Genomic DNA, 23,034 nt, shown 5'->3' on the forward strand with positions numbered 1-23,034 from the left:
AAATAGATTAGCTCAGACTCATTTCATAAAGAATTAATGTTGGAAAATATAATTAATGCCAATCAATATATGTTTGTGAAAACAAATCTTGTCAAATTTAATGTGATTTTTTTAATGGGTTTGCAAGTTGGTTTGGTAAAAGTAGCAAGGTTAGGGTGGTACTCTTCTGTATGGCTTTTGTCTTTCTGCAGTGTGACATTTTGATTACTGCAAGCAAGCTGATTCCAAATTAATGGATGATCCTAAATTAATATTGGGAAACTAATTGGTGCATATTGAATGGATTAGAAATTAGCAATCTAGTGGGGAGCTAGTAAATTGGAAGCATGGCTGGTGCATTCAGTGCTCCTTTAAACTCCAGAGACTCAGGTCTTGGTCCTCAATCTGCCACCGCGTTACAGTGTAACGCCAGGGATGTCAGTTAGCTTTGGTGTTTTATGTTCCCGGTTTGTAAAATACCAATACTGAATTCAACCACTTTCTAAAAAAACCGCTTCAAACTTTATTGATGACAACCACCACATATTATTATCTGTTGCATGAAGTCCTGAGCTGCCCAGTTTTTGTTCTTAGGTGTGAGGTGTTATTTTTTTCCATTGGAGCTATTTTTAATCAGTTGCATGGTGGAAAACCTGGCCACTTGGAAAGTTTGCAACTATCCCAGAGGTTGTGCCTAGTAACTAGATACACAGCCAGGAAGACAGTGATCCACATTGCTCTGTATCAATCTGCTACTCCATAAATTGGGCCACATAAATAACTTACAGCCAAATGTGTTACAGGATCACAAGAAACACTGAAAGAATGGGTGCACTGGGGAGCAGGACCTCTGAAAGAGACCTAAAGCTCATAGGGACCATATACTTGAAAATATGCAGTTTGTTGGCTATGGGGTTAATGCGACCGTGGGGAGCCTGCTGAAGGTGGTGCTGCTTGTGCAGCTGATGCTGATGTGATTGCTGCTCCCAGGTCTGGTGTTACCTTGCAGAAACAGGCAGGTTTGAAAGGGTTCAGAGAAGAGCTCTGAAAATGCTCAAAGAACAGAAAGCATGCTTTGGAGGGAAAAGATCTTGGGGTCTGTCGTTTGTCCAAGGAGATAGTTTAGCAAGCGGTTGGAGAACAAGCTTCATATTAAAGAGCTGTTTGACAGAAAGGAGTTCTGCCTGCTATAGATAATCAGTCATTTGCACAAAGTTATGAACATTTCAGCAGATTCTTCTTAGGTTATGCTACATGAAGACAGGATATTTTTCTGAAAGTTATCGTCTTGTTCAGCCACAGCTCTTAGGCTCTAAGCACGGATTAATTCCGGGAAGTCCTCTAGACTGCATGAGTTTGGAGGTCATGAGGAGTGATCTCAGTGGTGCCTTCTGGCTTTATAATCCAGGAATTGAGTCAATTAGTGATGTGATTTACTTTTTATTTTTCTGTTTAATTCCAACCCTAGCTTTCCCCTCATTTGTCTCTTCTCTGTTCACTTAGTTTTTGTTATAGCAGAGTTCCTCCTTTGCAGGATGAAGGAAGAGCTCTGTGTTTAATTTAAGGAGAGGTTTTTTGATACTACCAAGATTTGGTCTCACGTCAGTAGTAAGACCATAAAAGAGTTTTGATGCTACAGATAGTTTGAGACAGAAATCTGATCTCATTTTCACCTCTGTGTGCTGCAGGCCAGGCTGCACATATGTGCTACTAGGGGACCAGCCCTGCTGGCCACCTATGGGGTCCTGTGTACCCTCTGCAGGGACTGCTCTGCCACCCACTCCCAGCCTGCAGAATGCCTGCACTGGGTGAAGTTTCATCCCATCTGAAATGGGGCATGGGAGACTCATGCAGACACTTTAGTGTTATTGTGTATGCAGCAAAGGAACATGCCATACTATTTTATTGTTAAATATCTGAGTTCTGAACTTGATGGTGTCCTCTGAGGAACTAGAACTTAAGTCAGCTGGTAGCCAGGAGCTGATGTGGGGCCAACCCCAGAGTGGAGCCTGTCATAGGCCCTAGAGAACAGTGTTTCCTTCATGCTGCATCTGTGGGAGGCATGAGGGATGGAGTGAGGAGCAAAAATGTGCTCTGAGCCCAAACCTGTGGGGATGTCCTGGGCCTCAGGCCATGCTTGATGGGCTGTGGAGGCTGCAACAGTCAAAACTGTATGGCTGTAATTCTCTTGCCCTATTCATCTTCACATAGAATGACTGAAATTTGGCAGGTTTTCCCCTGAAACAGACAGTTTGCTGCCCAAGGGTTAAAAATTAACGCGGTGGTTCTTTGGTGTGGAGCAAAACCTCCCTGTCAGCAGTGCCACCTGAAAATAAGCCCTGAGGAGCTGCGTAATACGTCTTGCAACAGATTTCTGTCATCTCTGTAGCTTTTTCAGCCTGAACCTGTGCCCCTACCCATCCCTCCCCCTTCTTGGTGCCAACGTGGTGTTTAATGGCATCTGCAGTTTGCGACCTTTGTGGGTTTGGGGGTTTCATTTTTGTATCCATGGCTACGTGAGGGTTTGGGTGCAGGAGGTCAGGAGGAGGGTGACCCCATCCTCTCCCCAGGCAGTGCGGGGCGGTGGGTGCAGTCCTGGGTGGTGACCGCGGCTTCGACCGGTTCCCCGGCGCTGCGCTCCCCGGCGCTGCGCTCCCCGGCGCTGCGCTCCCCGGCGCTGCGCTCCCCGGCGCTGCGCTCCCCGGCGCTGCGCTCCCCGGCGCTGCGCTCCCCGGCGCTGCGCTCCCCGGCGCTGCGCTCCCCGGCGCTGCGCTCCCCGGCGCTGCGCTCCCCGGCGCTGCGCTCCCCGGCGCTGCGCTCCCCGGCGCTGCGCTCCCCGGCGCTGCGCTCCCCGGCGCTGCGCTCCCCGGCGCTGCGCTCCCCGGCGCTGCGCGGCGTGGCCGGTCGGTGTCGCTGCAGACCGCCCTCCACACCGCGCACCGCCCGCGCCCCGGACCGCACGGCAGCCGTGGGGGCTCCCGCCGGTGGCCAGCGCCCCCGCAACAGCGGAACGGGTTGGGTGGAGAGTTCTCCTGGGGTTCAAATCGCCACCGAACGCACAATAACCGCCAGTAATCTGCGTTTTAATGAGACATTTGGTAGATTTTAGCGGAGTGCTCGGCTAAATAGTAATTTCTGAGTGTTCGGCACTCGATGTGTAGTCTGGGCTCTGTTTACAGCCCGACTGTTTCTTTTTCTTCCCCCCCGCCCCCCATTTTGAAGATAACTCCTGGTTAATTTCGTATGAAATTATTAATGCGGCTTCCAAGTATTCGTATATATGCGGCTGTTTGAAATCTATAGGGGTAATAAAAAGGTAAACTTTAGTTTGTGTCGCTGGTTGCATGTTCGATGACAGCTGATACATTGTTCTGACGGTCTGAACTGCTAGCAGAAAACAACCTTATCATCTTAATTATCTGTTACTAACAGAATCTTAATATTATGTTAATAACTAGATCTTTTGCTACAAAACTAATCAGACAATTTTCTGAAGAGTTTTCAAAATTTAGTTTAAAGCTTCATTCTTAGAGTGCTTATTCCTAATGCTCCTGCTTTCTAGAATGCTATTCAAGCAAAAACAACTGCATCTTATTTGTAAGATTTTTTTCTTTTCCTTTTTTGTCCTTTTTATTAGTTTGCTTTCTAGTTGCTGAGTGTACATAGATTATCCTAAGAGCCATTTGGAAGAGAGAACTAATATTGGCAGATAAAAGAAATATTTGTTACTTTAGTTTCAATGTGAATAATGAGAATTTTTTTTCAGAGAATTTACACATGTAGAGAAGGACAGAAAAAAATTTGTTCATAATTGTGTACCTCATTTACCCAAAGAATACAATTGTATGTGCAAATTGGACTATTGCATGCACACACTAAATTAGATATTCGTGTGCACAATTACTTAATTTGCATGTACAGATTAAGTTAGCCCAATTAATCACTGATAGTCTGATTTTACACAATTGTGAATTCACTGATGGCAGTAGAGTTGTTTTGCCACAGATCCTGAAATAACGTTACAGGGTGATGGGTCCAACTTGAGCATAAGTGAAGCACGTGCTCTTGCAAAAACTCGCTGTCTAAATGCATTTTATAACATGTCAGTTATCATCACTTTTGAGGATGTGTTATTTATGAAAACCAGGAACAGCTATACAATATTTGGTTGATTGTTATTAAGACCCCCACATTAGAACCATGATTCTCGCATCTGGACATTTTGTTTGGACTAATTAGGGTGATGATCATAGATCCAACCAGCTGAAATCTCAGATGTATGGAGTGGGCAGATTAAGGATATTTGTTCATAATAAGGATTCCTAAATGGAAATCTGGGAAATGCTTCTTGGAATATTTATAGTCTTCTACCAACAGGGTTTCTCGTTGTGCACACACTGTCTGTGCAATGAGTATTGCATTTACTGTGTAAGCGTGGTTGGCTCCATGCATTCCTTTCAAGCCCAGTCTACCGTGTGTATTCTCTGTGTAAAAGCTACTGTGGAAGCCATCAAAATTAAAAAGCAGCTCCATAAAAGGTACCGTGTGTCACGTAGTATGTTGTCACTTCTTTGGGGACACGCTGTTTGTCAACCAAATGGTGCACCATGTAGCCCTATGGACACATGTCCTGATACATCCTCACTTCCCCTGACATTGAGCTTGCCAGCTGGGACCACTCGCACTCCCCAGTGCACGTTACATCCAAGCAGTCGAATGCACACTCGGGGCTTTAACGTAGTCATTACTGATGGCATTTGCGACTAGATTTAGGCTAATTCTTACTATTGTTTGGTGTGTTGGTTTTTTTTTTTGGTGTTTTTTTGTTGTTGTTGTTTTATTGTTGATTTTTTTCCCAATCTAGTGTTTTATTTAATGTATGTAGAGAAAATCTATAACTCCTCTACCCTAAACGTTTCTGAAAATGAGAAGCAGCTGCTGAACTTCAATGCTTCTAATGCTTATTACTATAGGACACTTGGCCAGCAGGAACTGGTGTGACTGGGGGGCTTTTTGCCTCTGCAACAGATGACACAGTTCCTTTCTGATGGATGTCTGATGGCTTTTTTGCTGATATACTTGTGCTGACAGTCCTGGAGCTAGGAAAAGTATAGGGGAAGTTTTTCTATGGAGTCAAATGATGCCTGGTGTGTTGGTATTTAATCTGCATAAGGGTTACCTGGGCTCAGGCTGCACGCCTGGTTCTTTCTGCTCACTCATGCGTGTGGAAGCTGCTGCTATTAATGGCTTTTTACTGGTTTGTTCTTGTCCCTGGTTATCAAGCTGTGCTGCAGCATACCTGTAAAACCCATTGCTGTGACGAACTAGACTGTCACCACCCAAAACGTGCAGCATGGCACATTTACTGTGCGTTGGTGGCCCAGCACGGCGGGGAGCAGGGCTGTGTGGGGCAGCCCCCATGCCCACCACTGCCCGCACTCACCCCCTGCCCACAGCTCAGGTTACTAAACTGAGCAGCCTCCTCCTTGGGATAAAGCTGCAAGAGGAAAAATGCAGGCAAAATTGCAGAGCATGTGCAACCTGTATAGTACATGTGATTCTGTTTTGTTTGTTTGTTTGTTTTTGACTTGGTTTTGTTCATTTTTTTTTCCATGGGTGGGAATTGTGGTGCTACATTGTGTGACGATAGTTCTCCAAGAGGACAAGGGGGAAAAGGAGATGGGAAAGTTGGCTAGAGTGTGAAAAAGAAACATTTCTTCCAAAATATAATTTTTAGTATGTCAACATTTAAATGTGAATTGTTCTGATCAAATATTTACTGCTATCGGGAGCTGTGTAGAACATTAATCTTAATTTGTTTTTCTTTTCCTCAAAAGCAATGAGTCCAACATAGCTAGGAGATCTATGTCTTTAAAAATAAATAATGTAGCAGAACGGCATATTCTTTAGTATAGAAATGCTAGCCTGTGGCATCTTCTGCAACTACAAAGCAGTCTCGAGCGAACTTTCTTTCCTTTTTATTAATAATTCCCTAAATCAATGAGGAATCTTTAAAATTTCCCCTTCACTTTCCTCCTGCGCTCCTCACAGCTCCAGCTCTTGCTCACGCTGGCTCCTTCCCCACCACATCTTCTACATTTGGATAAATCCGTTCATGTAATTTCGGGAGCGTAGGCTGCAGCCCACTAATTCTACGTGCAAATACAAAGCGACTTTTCTCTTTTCAATTTTTTTTGGTTAGCCTGGGGTTTTGAGTTTTTTCCTGAAGGTGGCAGTGAAAGAAAAAAAATAACTCCCTTTGAAGATTTAGGAATTTTATTACAAAACAGATGGACAAGTACTGTATTTTACCCATTTCCCCTTGTGCCCATGAGCGCTGACAATGAAAACTACAGCTCCTATAAAGTGCTGATCAAATTGTGAAAGGTGGCCTTTCCCAGAAGCCTGGCACACTCTAGCATTATCCCAGCTTATAAATAAACGGATGGGCTGAGCCACTTCGGCTTTTTTTTTTCCTCTTAGTCCTTACCAAGATAATTGAGGATCATAATGGTGGGAAAGGACTGCAGTCATCATTCGCTGCCTGTCAGGTATCAGTACTCATCTTCGTGTCATCCGTCACCATTGAACCACTCTGTCATCTTTCCCCAGCCTTCAGCGCCGCTCCTTCTCATCGTGTTCATTATCTCCGGCTCCGACCAAGCCCCCTCCCCCAGCCCCTGTAAATGCATCTTTGTGCGACTCTCAGTCTTCTGATTATGAATCGATGATCATGTGGTGTAAGAGAGATAGATGGCTTTTAGTTCCATCTTGTCTTCTCTAATTGTAAAATATTAGTTACATTAGACTGTGTCTTTTGATTAATGGAACTTATTTGGAGTGGCCTCTCCCAGCCCTCCCCCTTCCAAAGTCCTCCACTGACTTTTGAGAATTGAGTGATTTCACTTAAAGCAGACAAATAGGCCCTTCAGCGAGGAGATAGCTAAGCTCTAATATTGTGGGCAAAGCAAGCTCACAGAGCCAGAGTTTTGTGTGTGTGTGTTTTTAAAGAAAGGCTTCAACTCTAGCCAGACAAATACAGACCATTTATTAACGTACGTACAGCCGTGCTATTTTGCAAATCCAGCAATTCTTATAAAACTGCAGAACAGGACATAAGGCTGAATGCCTTCTGAATTAAATTAATCTTAGATAGGAATTAAGAGCATCCTCGCTTTCACTTTGGATGAAACAGGTCAGTCCAGAACTTTGATGTATTAATGCTAGCATAAAGTGTTATCTTAATACTCTCTTTTATACTTACAGGACATATCATCAACCAAATGTCTTTTCCTTGTACATCTGACACTGTGAGACATTCGTCCTTTAATACAGAATTTATCTTATTTGGCACTATTTACCTAAACATGGTCTGTTGATAAAGTCCTTGCTGTACAAATGGAAAGGCAGTTGACTAAATCCCTTATTATAAATAATCACTGTCTATCTTTCAGTGTAAATTCAAGGACATGTTCACTTTCAAGCTATCAGTTCAATTAGAAAAGGTCTATTCACTGTCGATGTCTATATCTCATGGAAATAGGAAAGCACAGTTAATAAACAAATCAAATATTTTAAAAAATAGCACAGTGGATTATGAATTCTGGAACCCACACTGATGGTGACACTGTCAGGACACATGCTATAGAAAAATATATGCAAACGGTTTTATCTAAATTTTTTATACTACCTTCAGGACTTAAATCTGACCTTTGTGTCTTCCCTGTGTTGCCCCAGTACTCAAATCTTTAACATTATTTCAGAAGATAGTGAATGTAATGTACCTTCCATACATTGAAATTTAAAGAATAAGCTTATGCATGTATAAAATGCTAGTTAAGCCTTATTCAATTTACTTCTTTCTATTAAAGAATAGGAAAACTGATCTGGGGTTGTGAACGGTGTGAGTAGAGTAACATCTCGGGATGGATGCCTGCCACAGAGCTGCCATGCAGGAGTAGGGGCTCAGGGTCCCACGGCTCTCCTCGCTTTTCCTGAGCTTACTGTGATGACTGGGGCACTTTCTTATTTCCTAACCACTCTTGCTGTGGTAGCCATGTGATTACAGAAAAATCTGTCTCCTTTCTTTTAATACGAAAATAACTCTCTAGCCTTTAGGGTTACGGGAAATACTTGAAAGCAGGAATACAGAAAGATGGGAATACTCCGAAAAGAAATACAATTTTTTTTTTTTTTTTAAATATCTCATGATATTAATCACATCCTATGGAATTTAAAGGAGCTTTTCCAGTGGCCTGGGTCTTGAATATCCGGAGACTCAGCCTGGAAGGGCTCTGTATACTGGATCAGCCCTGCTCTCCTCCATCCACATGCAAATCCAGTCCTGCGTTCATCTGTGATCAGAATTTGGCTCCTGATGAGTATTTCCACACAGTATTTACCACCCTAGAAGGAGTGATTATATTTAATGGTGGAATTTCAGTTGACTTCTCAATATGTATTGAGTTGACCTTTAAGTTAAACCACAGATTAATTTTTTTTAGTTGTCTCTTTAAGTACTTTTATAGACCTCTCTGTTCTGATTAGCGTAACGGTAGATAGAGAAGACTTACTCGGGTCAGATTATTTGTTGAAATCAGAGGAATTGCATGGCTTCCTCAGAAGGCAAATATTTTGGCCCCGTCTAGCCACCATATATGTTAATTTTGTTGCAAAATGATTTTGGTTTATACACAGAGACACCCAAGTGGGTATCAGTTTTCTTGAAAGCCCGGAGCCTACCATTGATTTCATATATAAGTAAACCTTCTTTCTGGAAGACGATGGAAGTCAATGAAGCTTACGTGGGATTGAGTGGCTCTCCCATAGGCAGCGGGGCTTGGAGCCAAGCTTCAGTGCACTGGGTACCAGTGGCAGGAACAGTTGTCTCTTTGCTACCTGCCATGCTGTGCTTGGCTTCAGTTCTTCAGAGATAGGTATGGATCACTTTTACTGTAAATCATAAAAAATAAAAAAAAGAATGTACCCAAACATTCTAAATGGACACTTCGTGTCCCACTGCCCAGGGGTGCTTCAATACCTTGGACTTGTACAATTTTATTTAAAATAAAATCCTCAGTAGTGCCTGGTCCTCTGTGTACTGACTATCGCAGTATTTATTAGAAGGGAATTTTGGTTTTGTTTCCTATAACAACTAATGGATTAGCTGCATATTCATCATGTGCCCTTTGCTGAGTGGTGACGCTTTGGTTTAGAGACATGGGTAAGACCTAAAACCAACCCTTAGCTCTGGCTGTTGATTATTGGTCTATGAGCAACATGTAGAGCAACCAGCCAGTTCTAAGTGACCCACAGTGACTCTAAAATTACCACCCTTCCAATTAGCAGCTGATGGCCTCTCACTGGCCAGGGGGACCCCAGCCTGCAGGCGAGTGGTGGCCAGGACAGTGTGGCCCGGGCACCTCTGCAGGTGATGCGCTGGTGGCCCCTCACGCATCCAGCATCCTCAGGGCCCTCTGTCCTTCTCATATTGGGAGCAAATAGCACATAAAAATAAACGCAAAAATAAATACAAAAGGAGCATGGATTTGAAATGAAACAATGTAATGTGCCAGCTTTTAGCCCCAGGCAAATTTTCATGTCTCTTCTATGAATCTTTGTAAGCAAGGGTTAGGCTATAGGGCCTCAGCTCAGAGACAACTTACGCTCATATATTGTGTAAGTGCGTGTGTGTTTCCACACAAGTCTGTGGGATGACTTATAGCTTTATAGTATGCATAACCTTCAGCAATTTGCTGAATCAGGGCCTAAATACTGAAATATTCTTTAATAGTGCTGTCTCCACCATGAAACTCTAGAAGGCACATTTCCCTCTCACTGTCTTTCCATAAGACTCATCAATGATAATGGAGTTACATTAGGCACATCTAAAGTTAATTATACAGTTACCTCCCTCTTGGCCCCTCTTTGTCAAAGAGAATATGATAAAAAAAAAAAAAATCCTCTGTCTCCTAACATCTATTTTTATTTGAATTCTGATCTGCCATCTAGATGAAAGACTAAAGGGCACACTAAGACTTTAGGTAGGTGGGTCTGGATGTTTGTTAGCTGAGATCCAGCATGGGAAACGTTGTTTTAAGAAAACCTGCAGAAAAACATCTATGGAAACCAAAGCAAAAGAAATATTGAGGGCAGGTTGTTAATAATTGGTAGCAAAGTTCTTCCTTTTTAAAATGAAGTGAGTGGCTTTTAGGGATGCTGGTTTATTTCTGAGTGTGGGTTTAGAGGGATGCTTCAGCTGGAAAAGAATGCTACTGTTCAATAAAAACTCAGGAATTTATAATGTAGAGATGAGGCTGAATGAAACAGTAGATCTAGAAATTCTGCAATTTGCTGCATTTTTTTTAAGTAATTTTTTTGTTTGGTTGGTTGTTTCCGTGATCTCAGAGTTAAATATGGTAAACCAAAATTCTCTATCCCAAACGTAGGTCTCTGAGTGTTTAGATTTTGCTATACATGCACATTGTTGAGGGATGCCAGGTTTGTCTGGGGATCCAGTAGCTTTGACGTACTCCAGTTTACAGTACCTGAAGCGTGCTCAGTTGCTAATGCGTTTTACATGCAAGATCACTGTGCTTCAGCATGACAGCTAAGAAAAATGTCATTTTTATTTTTAATTGGAACAGGATACGATTTGGAAAAAAAAAATCTGATTCTTTGTTAGAGATTTGTTCCACAAGAGTCCGGTCAGAAACCTTCTAGTACTTAATAAAGTCAAATTCCTCAGTGAGCGTTCCTGCGAGCTCCCATGGAGGCCAGTTGGAGCTGTGCATGAGTACCGAGGGCAGCATTTGCCCTTAGGACTGAATTTCCCAACTGACTATTCTTTTAGACTGTCTTTTGATTAACAATCTGTTTGCAGCAGGCTAGGGCCAGAGAGGCAGCGAATACCCCACTGTTCAAATCTGTGGCAAAATATTCTATGGAGAGCAACTTAATAAAAATCAACTTGCTCCAATAGTCATTGAGAAATACCTCAACTGTTAGCAATCAATCGAGGGCTGAGTTGGGAAAAAAACATACAAAAGGACATCAAAGAGGTTCTCATTCCCAGTCTATTGCTCTATTTAAGGGTCCTATAATTCGGTGAGGTTGTGTGCTAAATAATTTGTAAGCCTTCAGAACATCCAGGTTATTGTTTGTGGACAGATGGTGCATCACATTTTATTGCTTATTCCTTCTGTGGTTTCTCATATGCAGGACTGATGTGCACTCTGAAGTCTTTGTTTCCTTGCTAAAATCTCTAATCTAAAACAGGCAATCAAGCACACAGACAGTGCTTCAGAAAGCATAATCATAGTTTTAAAGGAGGAAAAAAACATTTCGGCTGCAGTTAGGAAGCAGATGTGTTCCCTGAAAATGCAAAAGGTTATCAGAAGTATTAAAATAGGAAAATAGAGATGGAATTCGGGAACGCCGGGGAGAGAGTGTATTTTATTTCAGTACTGCAGGGTAGGTGTGCCTTTTCCTAGGCTACCTGCTTTGTATCTGGCTCTCTGTGGAGCTGGTGCAGCAAAAGCCTTCGGAGACCGGCTTTTGCTTCCACCTTTCCCCCTGAGATTGGCAGTCTTTGTCTTTTACAGGCAAGGAGCAGCCGTGTTGTGATCCTGGAACCGCTGCTGCCCTGAAGAGTTAAATCATGTTGATATACAGGAAGGAAATGGAATAGACTAACTCTACTCTTTTCTTCCTACGGATTTTTCTTTTTATTCTGAAGATAGAATTACTGTTTGTAAGCATCTGAAAGTCATTAGTGGCTCTGCAGTCTGTCAGGTGCCGACGCAAAAAACTGCTGAAACTGAACGGGTTCCTGTGCGGAGTGCTGGGAATTTGTCATGTGCTGATGAGCAGTTATAATAATATATGAGCAAATCACAAGCATTCTGCAAATTAATCAAATTTTTTTTTCCCCTTCTCCCTTGTCTCTGGGAGAGTGGCTTTGCCGGCAGACGTAGGTGAAGCAGTTTTACTCACAGATGGTAGCTCTGGCATCAGATGGAATTTATATAACAGTAATTCTGATTTCCTGCCAAAGTAGCACTGAAAACACCAGGGAGATTGTACAAGACAAGTCATGTGGTTTTGCTGAGGTTGTTGTGGGAAGTTTAAGGGGGGAAATCTCAAATTTTCCTCTTTGCATTTATTGTTTTAGCCTGAAGGGCCAGAAATTGTACGCCATTCTGCCATAGGCGAAATCCAACACATCTTTTTTTATGAATTGTGCTGAAAGAGTGCTTCCCAGCTGTTGAAACTGCTGGCGGGGAGGGAGCCACATGACTCCTCATCCTTTCCCTTTCCTTACAAGGATTAAAGGAGGGAGGGTTCAAAAGGTTGCTGCGGTACATGTTAGAGTGAGGCAGGGTCTCCCTTCCCAGGAAGCGATGCCATGTTCACTTAGGTTATACTCCCTCTGGCACAATGAAATAAAGGGGGGGCTTTGGGGAGCGTCAGTAAACATATCGGCAAAGGCTCTTCCTCGTCATTAAAACGGGGGGTTTTTTGAATGAGGTTAGTCGAGGAGATTAAGGTTGTGTGTCTGCTGACATTTCCAGTTAAATCAGTAAAAATCAAAAATGTGGGTTTTTTTACCTGTTAAGGGTAAGTGCTTGGTGCACTCGTGGTACAGCTGAAGTGTGTACCGATTTGCTGGTGGGTCCAATCCTGGCCTTGTTCAGAGCAGCACAGATCTGTTCAAACCATGGGCTTGTCACAAGGATGCGAGGGCAGAATCAGGCCCTATGGAATTTGAATCAGATCGCGGTTTTAAAAACAAAAGCAGTCCTCCCTAGAAAAATATTACGGTGTTTTTATAATAGCAGCATATTGAGTAATGCATGGGGGATAGCAAGACTGCTGTGACACTAAAAGAAAAAAATAGAGGTGAGCAGAACGGGAGAACTTTCAGGGGCTGTTTTTAATAAAGAGGTGAATTCTTTCTGCAGTAGGAAAAATGATAAAAAGATGGCGTATCAGCTACATTATGCAACAAAGTAATGCTGCTGTGTTTTTATAATGTAAGGCACTGCCCATTTGTTTTGGTTTACGTGACTGCAGTGAAATAAGTGGATTAGACTGAAACTTTAGCATGCTTCATTGCAGCTGGTTGCAGACATCTGTCATTCCTCAGCCATACATTCTGGATCATGCCAAGAAGAAAAAGCAAAGTCTGACACCTTTCATTTTAGAGAGCCTTTTATAGAAAAGAAAAGGAGAAGGGGAGAAAACATTTCCTTTGTGACTTAATAAAAAAGACACTTCTTCTGCGACAACATTAACAGCACTTTCCAGAGGGACAGGTCCTGCAAAGTTAATGCTTAATTTATTCTTTGTAGCCTTTTAATTTTCAGCGTTTGAGCTCCTGATTTCTTGAATGGGATATGATAAAAATATGTGGTTTGGAATTTTTTTGTCTGTTTGTTTTTGTTTTTTTTTACAAAGGCCTTAGCTCCATCTGCACCTACACAGGAGGTGCACCTGGTGAGATGTGGGCTGCTGCGGGTCCCCTCTCACCCTGCACTCGTGGTAATTCAGTGCAGTGATGGCACATAATGCTGCAGCATTGCTGGTAATGAGTTCTTCTGTGAACTACGCTCACAAAATCCCATAAACAGATAATAGTAATGTTTTAGTGGAATGATTAGTAGGCTCGAGGATAATTTGAAATATTAGCCATTAGTGAGCTGGATATTTATTTACTTAAACTGTTTTGGTTTTCCTCAGTCTCTTTACTAACATGCCGCTCTAGATAGAGAATCATGAAGTACATGACAAGTTGTAATGTGACAAAATACTATCTAAATTATCCAAGTTACGTAACAAAGCAACAACTAAAATTAAAGGAGAACATGCTTAGCCTGAGTGACATAATACATGCAGAAAACAATTATTCTAGCTTAGGGTCCCACTTCAGCAAGTGTTGTAGCATGTGGATAGTTCCACCCTTTCACATTGATGTGCTTTGGGGACCACTCCTGGCCCTGACCTGGCTGCGTACACAGGGCAGTCTTCACATGGCGCAGGCTGTGTCACTGTCCTGTTCCACAGCAGCTGAGGACACTGAAATGCAGGCAGGAAAAATTTACAAAGCTGAGTATGGGATTTTAAAAATTCCATTCCACCAAATATAATAAATAAGCTCAAGACAGTTGCCCAGAGTGAAAGAGAAAATGCTATTGTATTTATGAATTGCTAGGCAGAATAAAGGATATTTGATAGTGAAATATCATCACTGACAAGGCTTTTCCTATTAGCACCTCAGAACTGCATGATCTCTTCGCTAAATCCCAGTGCCGCCAGTACAGTGTTTATTCTGGGAAACCTCAGGTACATTACATTCAAGTAGAGTTTCATTCCATAAGTCCTAAATGCTCCTGAAATAATAAATATTTATTGAGACAATTAAAAAAAAATGACAGAACATTAGACAGAAAACTTGTGAATGACCTAGTAAGAAAACTGAGGTATTTTGCTCAAGGGGCTTAGAATGCGAATGTAATGTTATTGACGTGATTAAAACAAGTAAAGAAATGAACAAACACAACACTTAATCAAAATAGGTAAGTAAAGGCAAAGGTGGGACTCTGAACATGTGATTTTGACAACCAGAATGGCTCAGGGTTACTTTAATATTAGAGAAAAGCCTGCCACTTATCTCTGAAATCTGTTTCCTTCACTGCAGTCTACTTGGATCCCCAAAGCATAAGTGAACAAGGAGGCTGTGGGAGGGCTGGAACTCACCGACCCTCTGGATTTAGGTACCACTCTCATGCAGAGGGGCTCAGGCTACAGAGACATGGGGATGCACCAGCCGTGCCTGTGGGCTTTGGGGGAACAGGAAATGGTATCAGAGTGAGGCGTGGCTGGAGAGGAATGCTTTTATTTTTGGCCAAGCTGTTTTGAGTTTAGGATTAGGAAGAGGGTTCTGACCAAGGAATTTATAAGTTATCATAATTGTTGCCATTATAAATTTGGTGAGAGGTGGCCTACTCTTTACAACAGGTACCCAGTGCCCTTGATAAGAACTCTGTCCTCTACTTATGTGTATAAACCAAAGTAAATAAATATGAAAAATTAAATGTAATTAAATTTCCCAAAGCATGGGACAATGATAGTCTGGCATTTCAAGCTCAATCAATGACAGCGTTCCCACTAACCTCGTTTGGAGCCCACTGAGGCACTGGGCTCGTAACTCATGTTGTCATGTCAAACCCGAACCGGTGAGCCGGCGTGCGTGGGTGCTGCGCCGCGACGGGCGGACGCTCCCGCCGGCAGTGGTCTGAGATGCACGGCTCCTTGGAAAGCAAAGTCTTCAGCTGGTTTTCAGGTGAATTTTTGTTTTATAAGGTTCACGTAATGTTTAATATTTGCTTAAAAGGACTTGTTCATTTATTCTGCTGATGCTTTGCCTTTGTTTTCCAAGAAAAGATCCGTTTCTATCCTAAATCAAAAGTTCCTGTGTGAAAAGCTCACTCTTCTGAAAAAGAAACAAACCCTGTGCTAACTGTCCAGAGCTGAGTAATCCTGTTACTTCATTAGATCTTCAAGAAATATGAAATGTTTGTTGTCCCAGGAATTGCAAGTTTCCATTATACTGCCAGTGACTTCACTGGCCATTTAGTAATTTGCTTATATTTAGTGTACTATAGAGGGCTAGCAAGTTCCTTGGTCTACTTCCAAATAATTATAATTTCCATGCTCTATGTAACAAAGGAAACAAGTGCTAAATTATTGATATTTTCCATAATTTTGTGACTGATTTGTTACATAAACTAAAAGCTTATGTATGAAGGAAAGTGACAGAATTTTCTACTTATTTCTGTTTATCATGAGTGTCCAGGTAGTTGTTAGCCCTGTGTCACACTGATTTACCTTTGGCTTCCTTTGGGTTCATTTATTGGTAGGTTTTTTTAAATTCTTTTGCCTTTAAAGGAAATTTTAGTGTGTGATAATTGGTGCTTGTAACCTTTTGAGACAGGAATTGAATTGTTAGTTCAAGTGCAGTTTTTATTTTAGGAGGAATATGTGAAATTAGCTTAATATTTTAATAATATGTGTTAAAGACAAAGTGTAGCATCAACTTCTGCTTTTTCCTGCCGTCATTAAACCCTTTAGTATGCTCATCAGCAAGCTGAAATACATACTCAGAAACACCAAACACTGTATAATATACTAAATCAAGAACAGACCCCGTCTTTGATTGCATTTCAGGAAAGCCATGTAGGTATCTGAGCGTTTAATTTGATCCGATGAATGGAGATATATATATTTTTTAAGTTAAAATCCTTGAAACAAATTAGTTACAGATGAGGTATTTTCTTTTTTCGGCTCTTCTGCAGCCAATGACGGTTCCGTCATTTGCCACCCTGCTACCGCAGGTGCCTGTAGATCACGTGTATGTCTCAGCAAACACTGGGGCTGTGGTGCTACACGGTGGCTTTGGGACGGGTCTTAAACCCAAAGTTATCCTTCCTATAACCCACAGCAGGAGAGCTGCTTCTTGAGATGGCAGCTCACACTTTCAGACCTGAGCTGCTCCTGGAAGTGTCAGATCTGTGTTAACGAGGGTTGATTTAGGTCTCTACTCTGGTGCCTCTAATCGCGAACAATTCCTCTGTTTGCTCTTAGGACTGTTTGCAGGATTGAGTCTGGAAATGAAGGGATTCAGTTGAATGGGGGGTGGTCAGGGGCAGCTACAGCTTAATGTGCCCCATGAGAACCACACAACCCCAAGCCTTAGCTTTGGTAGATGAAAATGTTCCCAGGCCTTCCTAAAATGCATGTAATTATGCTTTTGTGTGTATACTTTTACAGTAAAACATGAAAAAAACCTCAGGCATGGCTTTTTGGTTTTCTGTTTGTTTTTTTTTTGCTTTCTGGTCAACATGAAATAGAGTTTTTAATTTTTATTTTTTTTTTTAATCCAATAAAGAGATAAACTTCACAGAATTTTGTTATTTTCCCAGGTGACCATCTTGGTTGGTCCTGGACCTGTGTGCAAACATATACTTTTCGATTATTTTATAAAAACTTTTATTACATATATGAACCTGATTGGTTGTACTTTAATCTGTCTGGTATTTTGGGAGTTTCATAAAATGCATATTTTGAGACCAATAAAGTGGAATGGCTTGATCATAGCCATTATTGTCTATTGGACAAATATATTTATTCAGCATTTTCCCATCCATACTGTTATGCTCCAGATCAGAATGGCTGCTTTAGAGCCATTCTGCTCTCCTGGGTAATGTACGCAGTACTTGGGATGTTTGCTGTGGATAGTAAATATATTTATGAAAATTTATATGTTAAAAAAAGGATATTGCGCTAGCCAAGATTTAAATGAAAATAGTTCTCCCTTTGCAAATACTTGTTATTATGCTCTAATAGCGTCACTTTAAAATGGCAGCATTCACCAAGATGCCTGGGACCCTGAGGTTGCGGTCCGAGAAAGCCAAGTGTTCAGCGCAATAGTCACTGCCGAGAACTGGAGATGCTCGAAAGATATTTTTTCCTACACGGAAAGCACATGGCCATCATTACCTGCTGTTACTTCTGAGGCAACACACACTTCATCTGTTTAAAGATGATTATACCTCAAATACAAGCTTGTGCAGGAAAAGAGATTTAAAGCAGCTCTTCTTGGGGTGGTCCAGGCTCACTGAAGGTCTGAACACGGCTTGCTGACTTGGCACGGCAGCAGATGTGTGATTACATGGACCATTCCACCAGCAACGTTGTGGGACTGAGCATCTTGGTGCAGGAGGCAATGTCCATCCATCCTGAGCCACGGCAGCTGCTCCTCAAGAGTGCCTGATCTTGGCTGGAGGTGGTCCTGGCTGTTCGGGTTTGCTAAAGCAGCCCAGAGGTCAAGTCCATATCTTCCCTGTCCAACATCTCAACTAAAGAGATTTGCCTCCAAGAAATTCAAACCTTTGAGGCTTTTCAAATAGTTCTTGGTGAGGGAGTTATTTATTTCTTTTAAAGAGGTAATTGCTGTTATTTTCGATTTTTACCAGAAGGATATTCTTAAACAAGGCAAAGAAATCTGAAGTGAGTTTGCCATATTGCATCGCAGTAAGTGCTATAGCCATTGGCCATCTAAGGAAAAACATTCTGTCAGATAATCATGGCCATTTTTGCATTTTAAGGGAAAAAATGTCATATCTAAGGAACACATTTTATTCAGGACTTAATTATAATTTATAGTACATTGCACAGCATTTGTTTTCTGTTCATCATTTTATTGCTCTTCTGCCTTTTCTCTAAATTTATGCACTAAATTGTGTGTCTGTATATGCGTATCTGTGTGTATATATGTACACATATGCAATATAATAAAAAGCGGTGTAGTGGGGACAACAGACGGCTTGTGTGTAGTGTATTATTGGCATTTTTCTTTCAAATTACCATTTTCTTGCTGCTTTGGGAGAAAGCCATGATTTTGCTGTGATTAGTACACTTTTAACAATCTGGAATAAATTCCTGATCTTATTCATGTGACTAGTCCAATGCCCATTTTTACATTTTAGTGCAAACCCCTACATATGTGCCTGTAATACCACAAAAATCAGATGTTTCTTTGTGGAAATTTTTATAGAATTTGGATGCTGATCAAATATTTTTAGAAGTGAAGGATTAATGCAGCTTGACCATGTAAATGATTTTTTTTTAACGAAAAAGGCTTTAGTATTCATCACTCTCCCTCTCTTGTTTGTGTATTTCTTTGTGCTAATCTTAAATAATGGATCCATATCAGAGTTAATAAATTAGTAACTATTAGCAGTGTTTGGATTACAATAAGTAACCCAATGACACTTTGTTGACATTGACTTTTTTTGTGTTCCAATAATACATTTTGAGTTTTAAAGAAAAGACAAAGCAAAATAGGTTTTGCAAGTATTTGACTCCTTAACAACTCATGGGTAATGGCTTTGTTTAAATCCAAGGCCCTTGCTTTAAATATGCTTTCTTTTAAACAATCCTAAGACCTAGACTTTGATATCCATGTCTTTCTCAAAACCTGCATTTTCTGACTCTGTTCAGCTGATGCACCGTGTTGGGCTGCATCAGTCATGCCATGTTATGAAACCTAACACGATGTGACTGATGCAGGCTGACGTGATGTGTCACAAAGCAACATATCAGATCACAAACTTGAAAGAGAAGAAAACAAACTTTTTTTTCTCAAAGCCTAAATTAATGAAGTGGTATGTATTTTTTAAAATGTGGACTAGTTTCAAACATCGAGGGATTTTTCTAAATATGGGTCCCACAAACAAGTTCTCCATCCTGACCAGAAGGTATTCCCACCCACACTCCTTGTTCTCTCCAGGGTACAGTCAGAACTAGAGATGATGAGCCTTGGGTCATCTCAGCGCTGCTGCTGTTGCTGGGTCTGATCCTGGAAGGTTTGGTCACTTCCAGAGGACAGACCTCAACAGGTGCTGGGGTAACCACCCGTTGTTCCCCCACCTTTACTCCAATTCACCTTACTACAAATACAATGCATTACACGTTAGCTCATGAACTATCAGGAAGAATTTTTTTTTCTTGGAAGGGCTTTCATATAATTTTATTGGAAGGTACATAGTGGGTAAAATATATATGAACTATAGCTTGCTAAGAAAGAACCTACCAACCGCTGCTAGATAAAACATTATAAATTTATTGCCAACTTATCTGGGAAGGGTTATTTTAAGAGCCTGCTGCCCACAAGTTTTTGAGCTAAAATTAATGGATGGGATACCTTAGAGAAACGGGCATTTTCCTTCACCCCTTAGTTACAACAGAATTGCAGATATTGTTATCTTGCAAGTGAGAATAATCTCTAGTTTTTGTACTACTTCTGCTGTAAACAATGTACCGCTTGCTTTCCTATGACCCTCAGTCTGTATACATATTTATATATTATTCATACTGGATTAAAAATGAATGTGCTCTTTACCACAGTTGTACTGCATAGTGACAATACAAATTAACTTATTGTGTACTTACTTTTCACAAGGCAGTGATGTGAAATTTTGATGGCCTGAAAAAGTCAGTTGTGGGGGAGGCAATGCAGAACTGAATCCTTGTAGATGCACTTTATATTGTCTGATTTATTAAAGTGCATTGAATTAATAAATTACATTCTCTGTATGGAATTGCGCAGTTTTGAACTTGGTTCAGCGGTGGGCAGAAAGAGTTTGCTTTTAGTCTGGTGCATCTGAGGTGCTTAGCTCCATTTGTGCTTTGTGGATTCCTTGTTTAGAATTTCTTTGCAGGAAAGAATTAGGATGACTATTCAATAATAGCTACATGTGGGCAAAGAGCAGTTTGGTGAAATCTCACACTGTTGGCTAGTGGTACCAATTCTAGCTAAAACTGTGTAGTTTATTTCTGTGTTACATAATGTTTGAGGGGTCCGGAGGGTGGCTGATGGGCATATTGTTTCTGCTCACTCCTGGAATCCCATCACTCTGTCCGTGCTCCCTAAGCAGTTATCAGAGACATTATATCATCTATGGTACATTCAGTCACTGGTCATTGCACCACACAAGGAGGACCAAATGGACAGGATGTCTTTTTGCTTTTTCCTTGGCATCAGTAAAAACAGAGTAAATAAAGCTGCACCATTTGTCCCAACTTAGCAGGGCATCTTCCATTCTTAGCAAGGGAACCAGTCTTCAGATGGTCAAATGAAATACTGCAAATACTAGAAGGGAGCTGGTGCTGCTGGTGTAAATAGTCTCACATCTAAGTGGATGTAACAGTGGTAGGCTTTTATCTTTTGGAGGAAAAGTCACTTCAGGTCTTCATTGAGCAAGTCTCCTTCCCCTTTACCCAACATTTGTCCCACTTTCCAAAGGCATTTTGGCACCTCCCCAAGCAGAGTATGCAGTAGACCTCTTATCTCTGCCCAGTCAGAGTCATTGTCCAGGATGGAGAAAAAGGAGAAGGAAAGAAAGTCCATAACTGAGCTGTGAAATCTGGTAACTCCATCTCTGACAACCAGAGGAGATGTAGTGGTTTTCTTAGTGGTTTTTGTCTTCCTGAGTTTTCAAATATTCCTATGTTTTCTGAAACAATGAAAATCAGACTTTCTCTGGACCTTTTTCATAGCCAGATAGTTTTGAGAGTGCTTCCAGTTTTCAAAGCTATTATATTCAAAATTTTTCAAGCATATTTGTGCTTCTGTATTGATTTTAGGACTGATTCTAAGAGGCACTAGGGACACCTTCTATCTCTTCATTGACTATTTCCTTATATCTTTCAGCTGAAATTTTTCTATAAAAGCCCAATCCAATTTCTGTAACATCATCTATGTAGGTTTCTTCCATTGCTATTGCTATTACACTTTCTACTGAAATTTGACTTTGTAATTATTAGCAGCTTACAGATTTTATTTCTTTTTCCTTAGGAAGTTGTTGAGGAAAATGTCTGTCTTTATCTCAGGAGAGAACTAGAAGATCAATCCACAGTCTAACCCAGGATTTATGCGTAAACATGCATATTGGAAGTCTTGTTGGGGTGTCACACTTCTGACAGTGTTCAACTTGTAAAAGCAAAGGGTGGAGAGGAGCTTTCCATCCTTGAGAAAGGAAACATGCCTGTAGTCCTGGGCATGGGACTTAGGTAGCTGTGGACTGGATTTAACACTTCTTTCCTCTGTTGTAGCAAGTGGTATGTTTTGGAGGACTCTGCCTTCAAGTGGTAGTTTTTATGTTACAGTAAAAATTACAAGTAACTTGAGCAACCCAGAGCACTGGTGGTGGCTCGGGTGAATTTCCTCTGCTAGAGATGCTCATGCTCGTGTGTCATCAACAGCGCAAGGCTAAACCGACATTTCTCCAGGGTCCCATCTCTGCTGGGGGGACTATGGCAGCATCCCCACTCCAGTACAGGTATTGGGCCAGTGCACAAGTGTCTATTTGCTTATCTGCTAAATTCCCACTTAAAACAGAGGTTAGATGGTCCCAGACCCCTCCCACATAGCAGGAAGAATAGTTCTCCTCCTCTTCTACACCAGTGTCTGTTTTATGCCTGCTAGGCAGTACCACAACAACAAAGGAAAATGTGCTTTTCAAATGTGGAGATAGGGTATTGTTTTTCACTTATCCTGGTTTTATGTAGATGGTCTGGCACATTTATTTATTCATTTATTTGAGCAAATTAAAGCACGCTAAGCGCATTTGACCTCAGATGGTCCTGGTTTAAGTTAATTTCAGAGACAAAGCTCATAAAGTTCCAGTAAAACACATCAACAACTTCCCAGCATAGGTTGAAATGTGATTGCTGAAACATAACCTCCAAAACCAGATACAGCATGGAGATTCAAAGTCACAATCATCTGAAAAATATGGGAGACTATATTGATAGCCTTAATGAGAAGTGATAGCTTTCATTCATGCCTTCGTTTTGCAGTCGGTTGCTGTTTCACCCACAAGAAGTGCATCTATCAGATTTTGTGCATTAACATTCCTTTTCTAATCTATCTTGGACATTTTATTTTAAAGCTGGTGATAACCTCAGGCCCTGGTCCAGCAAACACTTATGGTCTTGCGTATCTTTACTCACAGGAGTAATCTCACCGGAGTAAATGTTTGCAGGTTTGAGGCCTTGGTTATCTCAATTCGTTATTTCTTTCCATTAAAAAGTAATCTGTGTGATTAAAATAAAACATACAATTCTTTACTCCGAAACCCACCCAGAGACAAAGTGTGTTTATTAGACTAAGGGTCTGCACATTGTCATCCTTGAATTGCACTTCAATAAAAAAGATAATTAACAAATGTAAAAGAAGGCAGTCTCGTATGCAGTTGCACTGTATTTACAAGAGTTTAGTTTGGATTGTAGACTAATGGATTTACAGCTGGGTCTGAGGAGGCAGATGAAATAGCTGCATTTCTCCAGAAAATTAGAAGCAGGGAATTTTTAAAATGCAGGTTTTTTAACTAGGTATCATGCAAATAGCGTGGATTTCTTATTCTTGCAGAAGACAGGCGGTGATGTCCTCCACCCAACAGCAGAGATTTCTGCTGGGGGGTCCGGTGTATA

At 41.2% G+C, this 23,034-nt stretch overlaps 1 protein-coding gene across 14 annotated transcripts in view; it reads left to right on the plus strand.

The window, feature by feature from the left end:
• ZNF536 (zinc finger protein 536) overlaps window positions 1–23,034 on the plus strand; it is a 345,571-nt gene that overhangs the window by 319,423 nt on the left and 3,114 nt on the right. The gene's annotated exons all lie outside the window — the stretch shown is intronic.

Source organism: Patagioenas fasciata, chromosome 13, assembly GCF_037038585.1.
Source record: "Patagioenas fasciata isolate bPatFas1 chromosome 13, bPatFas1.hap1, whole genome shotgun sequence".
Taxonomy (NCBI): Eukaryota; Metazoa; Chordata; class Aves; order Columbiformes; family Columbidae; genus Patagioenas; species Patagioenas fasciata.